Genomic DNA, 17,567 nt, shown 5'->3' with positions numbered 1-17,567 from the left:
GTAATCCAGTGTGAATCTTTACCTCTGTGAAGGAGATTCCTGTAATAAAGACCAGTCACTGCTGCTCTCTCCTTGTGCAGGGTAAGTGGTCTTGTCTCCACCCCCTCTTGCAGTAGGTGGGGTTTGCTGGGCCAATCCCACTGCTTTGCTCTCTGCACAAACAATGTACAGCACAGTAATGATGTCACTGCTGCTTTTACAAGGTAATATTTGGGTTTACAAAGGCATTGGGTGCACACAAAGTCAATTTATATGCTAGGAAGCTATTGAGGAATATATATATATTTTTCCCAATTTTTTTTAATTAAATGTAGGCAGTATTGTACATACAAAATAAGCATAGTACAGTGTGTATATATATATATATATATATATATATATATATATATATAACAAAAGAAGTCTACTAGCGAAGTAGACAACAAACCCAAGTTCTGTAACTATAGTACAACCATCATCCAAAGGTACAGTTCAAAATTCTAAATGATGCTAACCTTCACCGAAGATCTCAACACTACAAATTCAAATGAGGTCAAGCAGAAAAAAAATAATTACCCAACCCAAGAACATCCACAGGGAATTAGATGCCAGGGATACAATACCAAACATCATGAACAGAATAAAGGTCATAATTTAAGGCTTTTACATAGACCAATAGTCATTAAAACAAAATAACCAGAATAAAAGGAGCGCGTGATTGACTCTAATCAGAGGCGGTTGATGTAGAGGAAACCAATCCACCCCAAACCCTATCAAATTTAGGAGGTGCACCCCTGTTGGAATAGGTGGCCTGATAGAGGGTGTGAGTCTTATTTGTAGGCTGACCTAACACCACGCAAAATGCGTGCCACATGCAGTCAGCCAGTGTTTTTTTTTTTTTTTTAATGAGCTTTGGCACACTAGTCAACCAGGGCAGCAGTGTCCAATGGGACAGCCACTCACCCGGTGACATGTATGGAATGCACAATCCTCTTGTCCTCCACTGTCCCTGTCTGGTGGTTGAAATAGCACCGCTGGTGTAGGGAGATCAACCTACATCTGCCTACATGTTCACCAATTAGGCATTTAATGATGGTGTTAAATGTTTTTTTCCAAGACAGGATAATCAGCTTTCTTGCATAGAATAATAATAGGGTACGAATGGAATTTATGGGATCTAGAAAGTCTACCAAACTCAGAAGACACACCTCAATGGAGGGGATTATCGGTATATTGGTGACTGAGGTGATAGAAGCCAGGACCTCTTTCCAATATAACTGAATAGCTGGACATTCCCAGAAAATTTGAAGGAAATTGGCATGCATGGAAGAGCAATGCCAGCAGAAAGATGATTGATTTCTATAGATCCTTGCAAGCCTGGCCAGAGTAAAGTAGATTCTGTGTAGGAATATATAATGGGTCAGACAGTTCCTGGCTGACTGCCATTGAGGAATATATTTAAATGAATGGTTTTGTGTCTAGAGTTCAGCTTTACAGCCACTATGGGATTCAGAAGGTCTTCAGGCTGTTGAGAAACTACAGATAGTATCAGTTCCTGGAAGCCAATAGCTGAGTAGGCATTTGACTATCAGCAGTCTCTCTGCCACTTCAACAGCTGGAGGCTTGCTCCCTGAACCCAGCCCCGAGATTCCAGCAAGCATGAGTTTGGCACCAGTACAAAATGGCTTCCCAGAGGACCCCTACATTCAGAGTACATTAAGCAGGGCATTCAGATTACATCTGGGAATGTCTCTGTACATCTGTTACTTAGGCCTCCATGTAAATGTCACAGAATTGTGCAGATATCTGCATATTTTAATCCTGCATCCTCCCCCCTTCCTCATATTTCCCAATTCTGGGATGCAGTTGGGTGCCGCTTCATTCATCTAGAGCCTGCCGCAGTGGCTGGACGTGGTTCCCAGGCCAGGCTCTGCAGTGGTTTTCTGTTTCACCTGTTTCATCAGTCAGATAAGCTCCCCCTGTGGAGTTGAAAAATGTGAAACGAAAGAGACTTCTACAGATGGAGAGTGGATCATTCTTTGCTGTTAATTTGATTCTTCAGTGATGGCACCATACGGCTAAACAATTACACACCAGCGCTATTTCTATCTACACATAACACCGCATAACATAAGTGTGATTTTAGAAAGACTACAAACCCTTTATGAAAACAGAGAACGTTTATGGTTGTCAGCAGGGATATGTAGAGAAACCAGAATCTTCATGTGTGGGCTACTCCACCTTCTCAGCATCACAGCTGTACTGATCTGAACAAGGAAAGAAAAAACATTTTATGGGCACTTTTCCTGCTTTGCCCTTGTATCAACCCTGATGTCAGTCACTCTGAATGTCAAGTAGTGGACAACATATTGCTTTGCATTTTCAGAATTTTCTGTGCTACAGGTTTTAAAAAAGTCCAGCAAAAATATATTAAACTTGACAGCAGGTCTGAGGATCCAGGACTGGTGGGCTGGCAGTTATTTGAATATACCGGTCAGCACAAAAAGTATAAAATAAAGATTCGAGAGAACATCGGATGCCAGTCTGACAGCCCCTGTTCTCTCTACTCTTCTGCCAACGCACAAGTCCTGATGAATGGGAAGTTGTGAGCCCCCAAAGCACCTTGGATAAGTCCTCAGGCCTGTCCTCGAGAGAAGTAAACTTTTGCTGTACATAATACAAAACTGTGGTGCTCTTAACCTTTTATATACTATTTTTTTTACTCTAGGGGCGCCTAAGGAAACTCCAATGCCTTTTGAATACGGAGTTGTGAGCCCCCAAAGTGCATTGGATAAATCCTCAGACTTGTCCTCAATATAAGTAAACTTTTGCTGGACTTGATGTAAATCTGTGGTCCTCTTACTCTTTTATATACTATTTGTATCACTCCAGGGGCCCCTAGGGAAATGTAACAAGTGCATCTGAGCTACTACTTCCTGTGGATTGCCTGGTGAGCCTCAAGAACACAACACTCAGCCTAGGAAGTCTCTGTAAACCTCCATGTACAATCCGTGCAAAAAAGGGAAAAGGGGCTGTTGCCAATGCATGGCAATGATTAAGGCCTGATGACTGAAACACGTTGTTTTTTTTTACTGTTGTTCATCTGCATTAATAAAACAATGTTTTAGCCGACTTCCATGGGGCCAGCCTTTCTCCCTTTTTCCCCCTAGGGAAACCCTGTTTGAAAGAAAACTGCTTGTAATGCTGCGTACACACGACCGGACTTTCCGGCAGAAAAGGTCCGACGGACTTTCACGGAGTTACAACAGACTTCCTACCAAACGGACTTGCCCACACATGAACGGACAAAAGTCCATTCGTTTTGAAGGTGATGGCGTACGACAGGACTAGAAAAGGAAGTTCAATAGCCAGTAGCCAATAGCTGCCCTTGCATCCTATTTGGTCCATCGGACCCGCATACAGACAAATGGTTTTCCTGATAGAAATTGATTCCGTCGGACAGATTTGAAACATTTTCTATTTCTAGGTCCGTCTGAATTTTTGAAGGAAAAAAGTCAGATGAAGCCCACACACGATCGTAATATCCGACAGAAGGATTCCGTCTGACCTTTTCTGCCAGAAAGTTCGGACGTATGTATGCGGCATAGGAAATTTACACCTAACCAACTTCTCACCTACCAGTGAGTCCAGTGCTCCACCAACACCGTTTTTTGGTGATTTTTGGTTGAAAATTTGTGTGCTTTAGAAGAAAATAATTGCGGTTACTTAAAAAAAGATCTATTGTAATTTCTATTTTACAGTTCTGTCCTCTATGGGACCAAATACATGTGATACTTTGTCCAATCAATGTTGTGCAGTGTTCTAACCCTAGTTATGAGGCGCAACCTGCCCCCCCCCCCTTCCCTCCTGCCACGGCCGATCCAACAACAGCTATGAAGGAGACGACTGATTCATAATTTAAATTTGTCTCATCTGTAAGCACTTTCCCTAGATGAGCAACGGCAAGAGAAATGCAGGGGTAGGAGGCATGCCAGTCCCTGCATTGCTCTTACCATTGTTTGTTTCAGCAAAGTGCTTACAGCTGAGACAAGCTGCAATTATAAATCAGCCTACTATTTCATAGCTGTTGTCAGATTGGCTGCGGCAGGAAAGGAGGAAAGGCAGGAAAGGCAGGTCAGACCTCCATAACTAGGGTTGGAAAACCTTTAGAAACATGGGACTGCAAACTACATGTACTTTGTCCCACATGGGACAAAACTGTAAATTAAAATGATAATAATAGATCTTCTTTAACTCCCCCATCAGCGATATTTATCGCAAGCATTACGTCAGGCTTTATTGCAGATACTTATCTGCTTCTGTTCTATAACAGGTCAGTCTAGTGCTGTCATGTTTTTAGAATCCCAGGATCTGCTTTTACTACAATCACATATTCAACTCAATTACTGCAATAAATATTTTGTAACTTTACCCACGACGACACACCCTGCAAGGTAAACCAATGAACTGTTCTTGGGATGCCATGTTCCATGCAACCACCTGCCAGTAATTTGACCTCAAGCTCTGTGCAGATTTCTGGAATAGCTATGAGTCAGTTAAAGGAAAGAAAGCATTTATTTTTTTTAACAACCCTTTTAGAGAAGGAAAATTGTGGATAACAGATCGTTGACATGGAAAATGTATTTAGCTTTAAGATGCCAGTCTGCCTTAATGATGTTTTAGTTATAGGTGGCGTCTGATGGGACGAGCCACCCACTGGCTTTGTATATCTCACCAATGATGAGATTTCCCCACCATAGTTCCTGGTTTTGCTTTCATCCTATACCCCATTAACAACAACAGGATTACGATAACTGACCAAACTGACCAGTAATGACCTGATAGTCCGGATGCAGGATTCGTTTCTAATATTTGTTTATATTAAAAGACTGTGTTGTATAAACGTAACAATTTACAGATTTGTGACCCTTGACCTCTCCGCTGCATAACGCAGAGCGTTTTATCTGTTTATGTGTTTACGGCGGAGGTCCTGCACTTGTGTTTATGCTTTTCCACAAACACCAGATGACTGGCAAACATGCAACGCTCGCAAAAAGAAACACGACCGAAAGCTTTTTCCCCAGGCTGCTGTGAATTCCCGGTGTTTTCCGCAGAATGTGGCCCTTAGAGATTTGTGACCTCCTGTCATATTGCACATGTAAACATGGGATTAGGAACCGCATGCTGGAGCAAGCCTTAAAGGGAAATGTCCCAAGGGGCATCATTTTAGAAGAAATATTGTTCAAAATATGAAAAACATTTGTCATATATTTTACTCTTACTATAAAAGGCATTACAGTCGGGTTCCTCTGGATGCCAAATGCAATGAACCTATTGAAATAATTATTCCCACAGATTATAGGGGGCTTTATTCAAATTATTACACTTCAAGGGGATTTCACATACTGGAAAAATAGAATCTTCATTGTGGAGTTTTCTTTTCCTCTTCTGTTTTTATTCTTTCCCATGTAAAACCCCCCACTCTCTCCTCTCTCTTATTTTTTCTCTCCTTTTTCCTCTCTCTCGCTTTTCTTTTTTTCCCCTCTTTTCTCTCCTCTTCCCTCTCTTCTCTGCTAATATTTTTCACTTTTTACCTCTCCTCTCTCTCCACTTTCACTTCTCCTTTCTTCTCTCCTTTCTCGCCTCTTTTTTTCTCTCTCTTTTCTCTCCTTCCTTATGTCTCTTCCTTCTCCTCTACTTGTCTTGTTCTTTTCCTTCCCTTTTCCTTCCCCCTTACTTTTTTCCCCTCTCTTCTCTCTCTGTCTTCTTCTCTTCTTGTTTCTTTTTTTTCTTACTCTTTTTTGATCTTTTCTTTCATCTTTTCGCTAGCTTTTCTTTTCATATCTTATTGCTTTTTACCTCTCCTCTTATTTCCTTCTCTCTCTCCCCCCTCTCTCTCTCCCCCCTCTCTCTCTCCCCTTCTCTCTCTCCCCCTCCCCCCTCTCTCCCCCTCCCCCCTCTCTCCCCCTCCCCCCTCTCTCTCCCCCCTCTCTCTCCCCCCTCTCTACCCCCCTCTCTCTCCCTCTCTCTCTCCTTCTCCCTCTCTCTCTCCTTCTCCCTCTCTCTCTCCTTCTCCCTCTCTCTCTCCTTCTCCCTCCCCCTCTCTTTCTCCCCTCCCCCTCTCTCTTGCCTTCTCCCTCTCTCTCCCACTAACTCTCCCCTCTCTCCCCCCTCTCTCCTCCCCCCCCCTCTCTCCTCCCCCCCCCCTCTCCCCCTCCTCCCCCCCCCCTCTCCCCCTCCTCCCCCCCTCTCCCCCTCCTTCCCCCCCCTCTCCTCCTCCTCATATCTCTCTTTTTCTCCTCTTTTCTGTCTCCCCTCTCTTCTCAATCCTCTCATTTATCTACTCCCCTCTTTCCCTCCTCCCTCTCTCTTTTTCTCCCCTCTCTTTTCTATCTTCTTCTCCTCTCATCTCTCTTTTTTTCTCTTAAATCTTTCTCCTCTTCTCCCTTGTCTCTCTTTTCTACCTCTCCTTTTTTCTTTTTTCTTTCTTTCTTTCTCCTCATACCTCTCTGTGTCTCTGTTTTTCTCTTCCCTGCTTTTTTCTATTTTCCTCCTTTCTTTTCTCTCTTTTCTATTAGTCTCCTACCTGTCTCCCTTTTCCTTCACCTGCTTTTTCTTCTTTTACCTCTTTTCTGATTTCTCCTACTCATCTCCTTTCTGCCCATAATTTTTCTCATCTCATCTGCTCTCTCTTTTTTATATTTTTTATTATTTTTTGTTTTTTTTCTCCTCCCCATTTTTGCTGCCCTTGTCTCCTCAGTTTCTCATATCTCTCAAACAATCTCCTCCACTGGTCTCCTTTCTTCTCCCTGTTTCTCCTTTTCCTTTCTTTTGCTATTCCTTATCATCATGTCTAGATTCCTTAACGTGGAGGGCCACCCTGAAAAACAAAAGTACATAAAAAATTAGAAAAAAATTGGAAAAAAAAAAAGATATATATCTTTTTTTTTTAAACTTACCAGAAATGCCTGTTGCTAGGCATATCGTCCTAATCTGCCTCTTCCTCCTCCGCGGTGATGTTCTGTCTTCTCTCCTCCGTGCGGCGTCTTCTGAGTAATGGGTCACGCTGTGTTCTGGGAACCTCTTTAAGTATTCTCAATCTCTCTCTTTACTCTCTCTAATTATCCCACACACATTTTCAAGTACACTCGTAACTATCTGCACAACCGCCACACACCGATCATAACTTTTTCACGAGGTTAGCACCCCATGAGACTCATGACCACATACAGTACTGTGCAAAAGTCTTAGGCAGGTATGAAGAAATTCTGTAGAGTAAGAATGCGTAAAAAAAAAAAAGTGTATGTATATATATATATATATATATATATATATATATATATATATATATATATATATATACATACATAATATTAATTGTTTATTTTTATCCATTTATAAAATGCAAAGTGAGTGAACAGAAGAAAAATCAAATTCATACTTGTTGTGACTACCTTTTGGCTTCAAACCAACATCAGTTCTTACACTTGCACACTTTGTACACTTGCACAAAGTCAGGGATTTTGTAGAATTAGAGTTAGGTGTATGATTTACCAATTATACCAAGCAGGAGCTAATGTTCATCAATTTCATATGTACCCACTTGACTTCCGGATGATTTACCACCACCCCTTCCTGACCAGGCCATTTTTTGCAATACGGCACTGCATTTCCTTAACTGACAATTGTGCGACGCTGTACGCAAATTAAATGTATGTCCTTTTTTTCCCACAAATAGAGCTTTCTTTTGGTGGTATTTGATCACCTCTGAGATTTTTTATTTTTTTTTGCACTATAAAAAAAACAAAATAACAATTTTGAAAAAAAAAGTAAATATAGATTTTTTTACTTGCTGCTATAAAACACATCCAATAAAAAGAAAATGTAAAAAATCCAATTTTTTTCATCAATTTAGGCCAATATGTATTCTGTCACGTATTGGTAAAAAAAAAATCCCAATAAGCGTATATTGATTGGTTTGTGCAAAATTTACAGCGTCTACAAACTATGGGATATAATTATATAATTTTTTTTTTTAGCACGATCAGCGACTTAAAGTCGGAAAGGCAATACTGGGGTGGACAAATTGTACACTGACACCGTTGACACTTTTTCGGGGACCAGTGATATTATTACAGTGATCAGTGTTAAAAATATGTCACTGTACTAATGACACAGACTGGGAAAGGGATAAAATCTAGAGCAATCAAAGGGTTAACTGTGTGCCTAGCTGGTGTTTTACTACTGTGGGGGAGGTGTTTTTATTAGGGGAAGGCATGGATCCATGTTTCTGCTTTGCAGGAACACAGTATCAATGCTTATCTTACTGACATAACGGCGATCTGCCTTGTTTACATAGGCAGATCGCCATTCTACCTGTATACAGAGCAATCGTCGGGAGCTGGAGGTCATCGGGTCCTCAGGACCCGCTGATGAGCTCCCGCTGTGTAGAATCACAGCGGGAGGGAGTCGCCTGCAGTGCGCACTCGCCCAATACCTGGAAGTGCAGGATCACGTGTATATATACGCGATCCTGCGCAGAGAGGCCGTCCTGGAGCAGTAAAACTGCTTTATAGCGGTCTGCAAGTGGGTAGGTTGAAACACAATCATTAACTAAAATAGAAGCGGCTGTGAAGGAGGCCTAAAATTGGGTGAGGAGCAGCCAAACTCTGCTACTAAGGTGAGGTTGTGGAAGACAGTTTCATGTCACGGGCCATACACCATGGCAAGACTGAACACAGCGACAAGACACAAGGTAGTTATACTGCATCAGCAAGGTCTCTCCCAGGCAAAGATTTCAAAGCAGACTGAGGATTTAGGATGTGCTGTTCAAGCTCTTTTGAAGAAGCATAAAGAAACGGGCAACTTTGAGGATCAAAGGTGCAGATGAAAGACACATCATGCTTACTTCCCTTCCACATCAGAAGATGTCCAGCAGTGCCATCAGCACAGAACTGACGGAAACCAGCAAGACCCAGGTACACCCATCTACTGTCTGGAGAAGTTTGACTTGGATTTATTTTCTGTTTAATTACTTTCCATGTTGTTAACTAATAAAAATAAACTCTTCTAGTTCTGAAAGCATTCTTAATTGACATCATTTTTTCACACCTGCCTAAAACTTTTGCACAGTAATGTATATTAATGCAATTTTTTTGTCATTTTGATACTCTTTACATTATTTGTATTATTTTATTTGGTAACTAGCAGAGTCATACATGAAGGTATTTCTTGTATTTATCTAACTGTAATTACCCATGTAATGTATTATACCTGGGTAATTAGTTTATAGTTCCTTTATAAACTAAACACTGCTCAGTAGACCTACAGTATCTTACTATGAGCTTCTGAATATTTGGCATTCTGATAGAATAGTGAACCATTTACAAATACCTGAGTGTCAGTGACAGTGCCCAGTCTCTGCCCCCTGGAACAGCAATCGAATGATGTCACTGCTGCGGCATGCCAGTAACATCAGCAGTGCCAGGCCGGCAGCTGTTCCCCCAGCTGGTAGGGCCTATTCTGTAACCTGAGCTAGAAGTGAGATTATCAGCAACTGTGTTTAGCCGCTCACTTTATGATTTATAGTGGGCACTTCAGTTCATTTGGTAGTCATTTATCTGTTATTATGATCATTCCCCTCAGGACACAAACAGGATCCAAATGGGTCATATTGCAGCCAGAACTGTGACCCTTTAAAGACCAACTCCTCTCTAAACTGTTATTATAAATTAGTTTGAGTAATGGTGATTTGGATAATCCTCTGTTTCTCAAGTTTGGTTAATTCATAACTTTTTTTTTTTTTTTTCGCCCCTATGCACATGACTATAGGTGAGCAGAAGCAATTTGTTTGGCTACAACCCAAAATTGAAGAAGTAGTTTGGTGTGGAGTAGACCTTTTAATCTAGAAGGCATTTGTCTGTTCTACAAGTCATTGCAGACTAATGCCCCATACACACGGTCGGACATTCCTACGACAAAACCCATCTGATTTTTTCAGATGGATTTTGGCCCAAACTTGTCTTGCATACACACAGTCACACAAAGTTGTCAGAAAATCTGATCGTTCAGAACGAGGTGACATAAAACACGTACGCCGGGACTATAAACGGGCCAGTAGCCAATTTGTCTACACGGGATCGCAATTTAAATGATCGGCTTTTGTTATCGGAAAATGTTATCTTTCAAACTTTGTGTGTCGGAAATTCCGACAGAAAAAGTCTGATGAAGCCCACACACGATCGGAATTTCCAACACAATCCGATCGCATATTTTCCGTCGGAAAGTCCGACTGAGTGTACAGGGCATGATCGTTACTACTGTGGTTGAGTCCCCAGATCAAAACAGACAGGCCAAGCTTGCAGCATAGGCCTGCCTAAATTTGCCCATGCTGAATAACCTAGTAAAATAACCCTTACTAGCACCTACCTTCTGGTAGAGGGTGCTACATAAGTATACGCATCTTATTTCTACAGGTTAAATAGAATAGTAGTTAGAAGGGGGGTGGGAGCAGATTTAAGAGTAGATAGTTACAGCATGGGATTCCGCTTTTGTTTCCCGGAGTTTGGCTTTAATCACGTTTATCAATATACTTGTTTTCCTTTTTTTTTGTAATTTTACTTAAAGGTTTCTACTCTTAAGCTGGGTACACACTATCGTTCAGTCTTCCGCAATTCTTCGCTACAAGATAAACTTGAGAACCACACTAATGGTCCGAAAATTCTCCAACAACAGATATTATTTGCCTTTACATAAGTACGTTGTAGCGTAGATTGCGATGTAATGTGCATGTGACCCTTTAGCCACGCCTTTTATAGAATTTCATTGTAATTTGCGTCGCAGGGAAAATAAAGTATTTATCTATCTTCTATATCTTTCTGCGTCACACATTCAGAATACCCATATATACTGTATATATGTTTCTTTGCATATTTGTCACACTGAAATGATTCAGATCCTCGAACAAGTCTTAATATTACACAAAGATAATCCAAGTAAATACAAAATGCAGTTTTTAAATGATGTTTTCAATTGTTGATTGGCATTGCCATGGGGGTGTCAAGCTCTGGGTTTCCATGGAAATGGAAGACTCTTGTGGCACAGCTCTGAGTTGGCCTTGTATATCATCCCCCCATACCTAGGAAGCTGTGCGTACATCTTACCTTGGGTAGTGCTTTTCAGACTGCCCGGGAAACTTTTTGAAACTCTTCAATTCCTCCACAGCCCTCACCCATGACTCCCATCTCAGGTAATCCCAAATTCACTCCCAGTCTACAAGATGGGCAGTTTTCTCATCTTAAATCTCAGGGCTATACACACCTGACAGACTTTCTCACATCCACAGGGACATTAATCTCCTCTGACCTAGTCCATCTTATTGACCCCCTCTGGATTTTTGGGGTGGCTTTCAACTGCGCTTCTTTCTCCGACGTTGTGCCCATACCCCTGGTATCTTACGCCCACTCTCTTGTTTTTAATCACTATGTCACAGAGGGGAACTGATACGCCATTCCCTCTCCTTGAGTTTTACTTTTGCCCAAAGACTAAAGATTCTCCATTTTGCTCAAAAGTTGTCCATTGTCACACGGGTACAGGAGACTAGTCATAAGATCCTTACTCGATGGTACAGGGTCCCCACCCAACTTCACTGTATGTTCCCTCAGGTCCCGGACTCCTGCTGGCACTGTGGCATGGCGGATGGGACTATGCTCCACGTTTTTAGGGAATGTTCCAAAATTCGACAGTTCTGACAAGATGTCACCGATATCATTAAACAGCTTACAGCTGTCGATCTGCATATTAACCCGGTGGCCTGTCTATTGCATTTGACGAAACAACCTATTAAAAAATACAAATCTTCTCTCGCAATGCAACTCCTAAATGCAACTAAGTCCTGCATTCCGCTTCGCTGGAAAGATGCTGACCCCCCCCCCCCCTCCCACGAAGGCTCGGTGCTTCGCCAAAGTCAACAACATATGAGATATGGAAGAACTCACAGCCGCACTGCGTAACACGGAAGAGATGTGTACGGAAACATGGAGGCCGTGGAATAATTTTGTGTATACTGATGCCTACCTCAATGAGCTACCCACTGCCCTGTAAACTTCTGCATACCTTGCCTTACCCGGAGAGAGGCATGACTGGGTGACCCCTCCACTTTCTCCTCCCCCCTACTCCCCTTTACCCCCCCCCATGTTTTCCTTCCCTCTCCACCCCTCTCTGGTCCTGCTCGCTCTCCTTTGCTCTGCTCTCTTTCTCTTCTTTCACTGTTCTTCCCAATTACACAATACTAGCTGAGTGGAACCTTTTGGACCACTCATGGTCCTCCACTTACCGACATGCATAACCTTACCATATGTGCCATTTCTTGTTCATTGACAATGTTTTTGATGTTTGCTCTCTTGACTTATGAGAGAGCAATATTGTATTTGCTACAGTCATGGTATTGGATTAGCATCTTGAATACTACCTCTGGGACAGTTGTCCTTTGCTTTTCTTTTTTGTTGTCAGCCATCCATATATTGCAGTCTCTATTGTCAATGTACCAAGTTGCATATTTCCATTGTATATGTTTTTCTATGACTCTTTTATACCAAAAAAAAATAATTCAACACAGCCATTAATGTCTAAACCGCTGACCAGAAAAGTGAGTTTGTGAAAATGTCCAAATTGTCAATATTTTGTGTGGCCACCATTATTTTCCAGCACTGCCTTAACCCTTTTCGGCATGGAGTTCACCAGAGCTTCACAGGTCGCCACTAGATTCCTCTTCCACTCCTCCATGACGACATCACAGAGCTGGTGGATGTTGGAGACCTTGCACTCCTCCACCTTCCATTTGAGGATGCCCCACAGATGCTCAATAGGGTTTAGATCTGGAGACATGCTTGGCCAGTCCATCACCTTTACCCTCTGCTTCTTTAGCAAGGCAATGGTCGTCTTGGAGATGTGTTGGGGGTCGTTATCATGTTGGAATACTGCCCTGCTGCCCAGTCTCTGAAGGGAAGGGATCATGCTCTGCTTCAGAATGTCACAGTACATGTTGGCATTCATGGTTCCCTCAATGAACTGTAGCTCCCCAGTGACGGCAGCACTGATGCAGCCCCAGACCATGACACTCCCACCTCCATACTTGATTGTAGGCAAGACACACTTGTCTTTGTACTCCTCACCTGGTTGCCACCACATATGCTCTGAACCAAATAAGTTTATCTTGGTCTCTTCAGACCACAGGACATGGTTCCAGTAATCCATGTCCTTAGTCTGCTTGTCTTCAGCAAACTGTTTGCGGGCTTTCTTTTGCATCATCTTTAGAAGTGGCTTCCTTCTGGGATGACAGCCATGCAGACCGATTTGATGCAGTGTCCGACGTATGGTCAGAGCACTGACAGGCTGAACCCCCCCCCCCCCCCCCCCATCCCTTCAACCTCTGCAGCAATGCTTGCAGCACTTATATGTTTATTTCCCAAAAACAATCTCTGGATATGACACTAGGCACATGTACTCAACTTCTGTGGTCGACCATGGCGAGGCCTGTTCTGAGTGGAACCTGTCCTGTTAAACGACTGCAGCTCAGTTTCAGGGTCTTGGCAGTCTTCTTATGGCCTAGGCCATTTTTATGTAGAGCAACAATTCTTTGTTTCAGATCGTCAGAGTTCTTTGCCATGAGGTGCCATGTTGAACTTCCAGTGACCAGTATGAGAGAGTGAGAGTGATAACACCAAATTTAACACACCTGCTCCCCATTCACACCTGAGACCTTGTAACACTAACAGGTCACATGACACCGGGGAGGGAAAATGGCTAATTGGTCCCAATTTGGACATTTTTACTTAGGGGTGTATTCACTTTTGTTGTTAGCGGTTTAGACATTTAATGGCTGTGTGTTGAGTTATTTTGAGGGGACAGCAAATTTACACTGTTGTACAAGCTGTGTACTCACTACTTTACATATATAGATGTAGCTTCTTGTGTCCACCAGCAGAGAGAAATTGGGTAGATGCCACCCCACACTCCCTATTCTGGAGGCATAATAATGGTTTAGCACACGGGTCTTCAAACTACGGCCCTCCAGTTGTTCAGGAACTACAATACACATCATGCCTAGTCATGTCTGTGAATGTCATAGTTTTACAATGCCTCATGGGATGTGTAGTTTCACAACAGCTGGAGAGCCGTAGTTTGAAGATTCATGATCACTCTAGCATGTCTTGAAAACATTTGTTTTTTCATGTGCCTTATATAATGCCCAAGAAATATTGTTAGAAAAATACAAGTGGGTCATGGCACATCTACATTCCAAATTTGGCACTTAAGATGGTCATGCACTATGCAAGCTGATTGGCCAATCTCTGTACAACTCGATATTTAGGCAAAAATGGGTACCGTATTTATCGGCGTATAACACGTGCCGGCATATAACAAACACCCCAAGTTTAGGAGGGAATTTTAAGGAAAAAAAAACTTACGTTTAAATGCCCATCAATGCAGCCTTATCAGTATCCACCTGCACCCTTGTCAGTGTCATATGCAGCTTTGTCATGCAGCCTTGTCCACCATTGCAGCCTTGTCCACTATTGCAGCCTTGTCCCCTTGTCTGTGTCATTTTCAGCCTTGTCTGTTTTATTTTTAGCTTTTATTTTTAAAAATGGCGCCGCTGAGATGTCCTGTGTATCTCTGCGGTGCACGGTAGTTCTCGACCGCCTTCGGCCCTTCTCGGCGGCTCTCGGCCATTCTTGGCGGTTTTCGGCCGCCAGGAAGGGCCGAAGGCGGTCGAAAGCAGCCGAGAAGGGCAGAAGGCGGCCGAAAGCCGTCAGGAAGCGCCGAAGGCGGCCGAAAGCTGCCTAGAGGCTCCAAAATGCCAGAGGATCGGCGTATAACACGCACCCGCGATTTTCCCCTGATTTTAAGGTAATAGAAAGACGCACTTGAACAATTAATTCAAAATATAGGAAATTAAACAGGCTCTTGCACTAAATCAAATTTATTTAAGATCTAACTGATTACAGTGTATGGTCACCTTTAAAGATCAAGATATGAAAGTTTGAATTTATTGGGTTTAGAAACACTTCTCTGTTCTTTGTAATGTATTGAAAGATTTGGGTAAAAAAAACAAAAACAAAACACATTTCAAAGATATATTAGAAGTGATAGGCATGAGATTAGCATCAAAAGGGTTAACTGAGTACACCTACCAATTGCCTAACAAGACACATCCAATGAGATGAAATTAACCAACTGTATTGGGTGTGCGCTATTATCAATGAGAAAAATGCAGTTACCGTTTACACATGCGGATATTTGTTATCGTTATTTGCGCTTCAATGCGCGCCCGTTCACACGTTCAATTCCTGACTTTTCCGGCGCTCCAATTAATGTATGAACTGGTGCAGTGCCTTCTTCTTAATAAATCACCCCCTGAGTGCTGTAATAAATTAAAAAGGTGCTTCAACAAAGTATTAGGCCGCGTACACACGCGCGGACTGTTTGCCCAACCTTGTTCGTCAAACAGTTTGGGCAAACAGTCCGCTCAAAATTTGCATGAGCGGACTTGCCCACACACGAGCGGACTGTTTGACGAACAAGGTTGGGCAAACAGTTCGCTCAACTTTTGAAATGAACGGACTCGCCCACGTAAGGCGGAGGCAAGTCCGCCCATTTCGAGCGCGTGTACAGGTAGGCGGGGCCCGCGAAGGAGACGTCGCGGGCTCCGCCGCCTGGAATGGGCTTAAAGGGGAACCCCAACGCCGAAAAAAATCGGCGTGGGGGTTCCCCCCAAGTCCACACCAGACCCTTGTACGAGCACGCTACCCGGCCGGCCAGGAAAGGGGGGCGAGCGAGCGCGCCCCCCCTCCTGAGCCGTACCAGGCCGCGTGCCCTCAACATGGGGGGGTGCCTTGGGGAAGGGGGGGGCCGCGCGGCCCCCCCACCCCAAAGCACCTTGTCCCCATGTTGATGAGGACAAGGGCCTCTTCCCGACAACCCTGGCCGTTGGTTGTCGGGGTCTGCGGGCGGGGGGCTTATCGGAATCCGGGAGCCCCCTTTAAGAAGGGGGCCCCCGGATACCGGCCCCCCACCCTATGTGAATGAGTATGGGGTACAATGTACCCCTACCCATTCACCTGTGAAATAAAGTACAAATAAAAACACAACACAGGGGAAAAAAATATTTTATTGCACAGCCGGGGGTCTTCCGTCTTCGGGGGTCTTCTCGCCGGACTCCTCCGCTATGTGTGTGTAGCTCTTTTGCTAGCGGAGGAGTCCGGCTTTCTTCCTCCCCGCCGCCGGCCTCTTCTCCCGACTTCGGGGGTCTTGTCCCCCTCTTCGGTTCTTCTGCCGGGCCACCGCGCCTTCTTGTAGCTCTTTTACAGGCGGTGGCCCGGTCTTCTGTCGCCGCTGTCGTCGCCGCCGCCGCCGCCGCCGCCTTCCGTTCTTGTTCTTCTTGTTCTTCTTCTTCTTCTTCTCCTGGAGATGTTGACTCGACGATCTCTCCGGCCGGAATGCCAGAGCCGCGCTGTGCGGTCACTTATATAGTGACAATGGGGCGGGGTCACATGGTATATGTCACATGGGTTGGTCACATGGTGACCCCGCCCCCTTACGATGTCATAGTCCCCATGTGACATCAACCCATGTGACCAACCCATGTGACATATACCATGTGACCCCGCCCCATTGTCACTATATAAGTGACAGCGCAGGGCGGCTCTGGCATTCCGGCCGGAGGGAGCGACGTGTCAACATCTCCTGGAGAAGAACAAGAAGAACAAGAAGAAGAACACGAACGGAAGTCGGCGGCGACAGAAGACCGGGCCACCGCCTGTAAAAGAGCTACAAGAAGGCGCGGTGGCCCGGCAGAAGAACCGAAGGCGGCGACAGAAGAACGGAAGACGGCGACAGAAGACCGGGCCACCGGACCAGGCGCGGTGGCCCGGCAGAAGAACCGAAGAGGGGGACAAGACCCCCGAAGTCGGGAGAAGAGGCCGGCGGCGGGGAGGAAGAAAGCCGGACTCCTCCGCTAGCAAAAGAGCTACACACACATAGCGGAGGAGTCCGGCGAGAAGACCCCCGAAGACGGAAGACCCCCGGCTGTGCAATAAAATATTTTTTCCCCTGTGTTGTGTTTTTATTTGTACTTTATTTCACAGGTGAATGGGTAGGGGTACATTGTACCCCATACTCATTCACATAGGGTGGGGGGCCGGTATCCGGGGGCCCCCTTCTTAAAGGGGGCTCCCGGATTCCGATAAGCCCCCCGCCCGCAGACCCCGACAACCAACGGCCAGGGTTGTCGGGAAGAGGCCCTTGTCCTCATCAACATGGGGACAAGGTGCTTTGGGGTGGGGGGGCCGCGCGGCCCCCCCTTCCCCAAGGCACCCCCCCATGTTGAGGGCACGCGGCCTGGTACGGCTCAGGAGGGGGGGCGCGCTCGCTCGCCCCCCTTTCCTGGCCGGCCGGGTAGCGTGCTCGGACAAGGGTCTGGTGTGGACTTGGGGGGAACCCCCACGCCGATTTTTTTCGGCGTTGGGGTTCCCCTTTAAGCCCATTCCAGGCGGCGGAGCCCGCGACGTCTCCTTCGCGGGCCCCGC

Source organism: Lithobates pipiens, unplaced genomic scaffold, assembly GCF_037356315.1.
Source record: "Lithobates pipiens isolate NorthernLeopardFrog02 unplaced genomic scaffold, aLitPip1_a1.2 Scaffold_28, whole genome shotgun sequence".
Taxonomy (NCBI): Eukaryota; Metazoa; Chordata; class Amphibia; order Anura; family Ranidae; genus Lithobates; species Lithobates pipiens.
The sequence above is the reverse complement of the archived record's forward strand: the minus strand, read 5'-3'. Positions refer to the sequence as shown.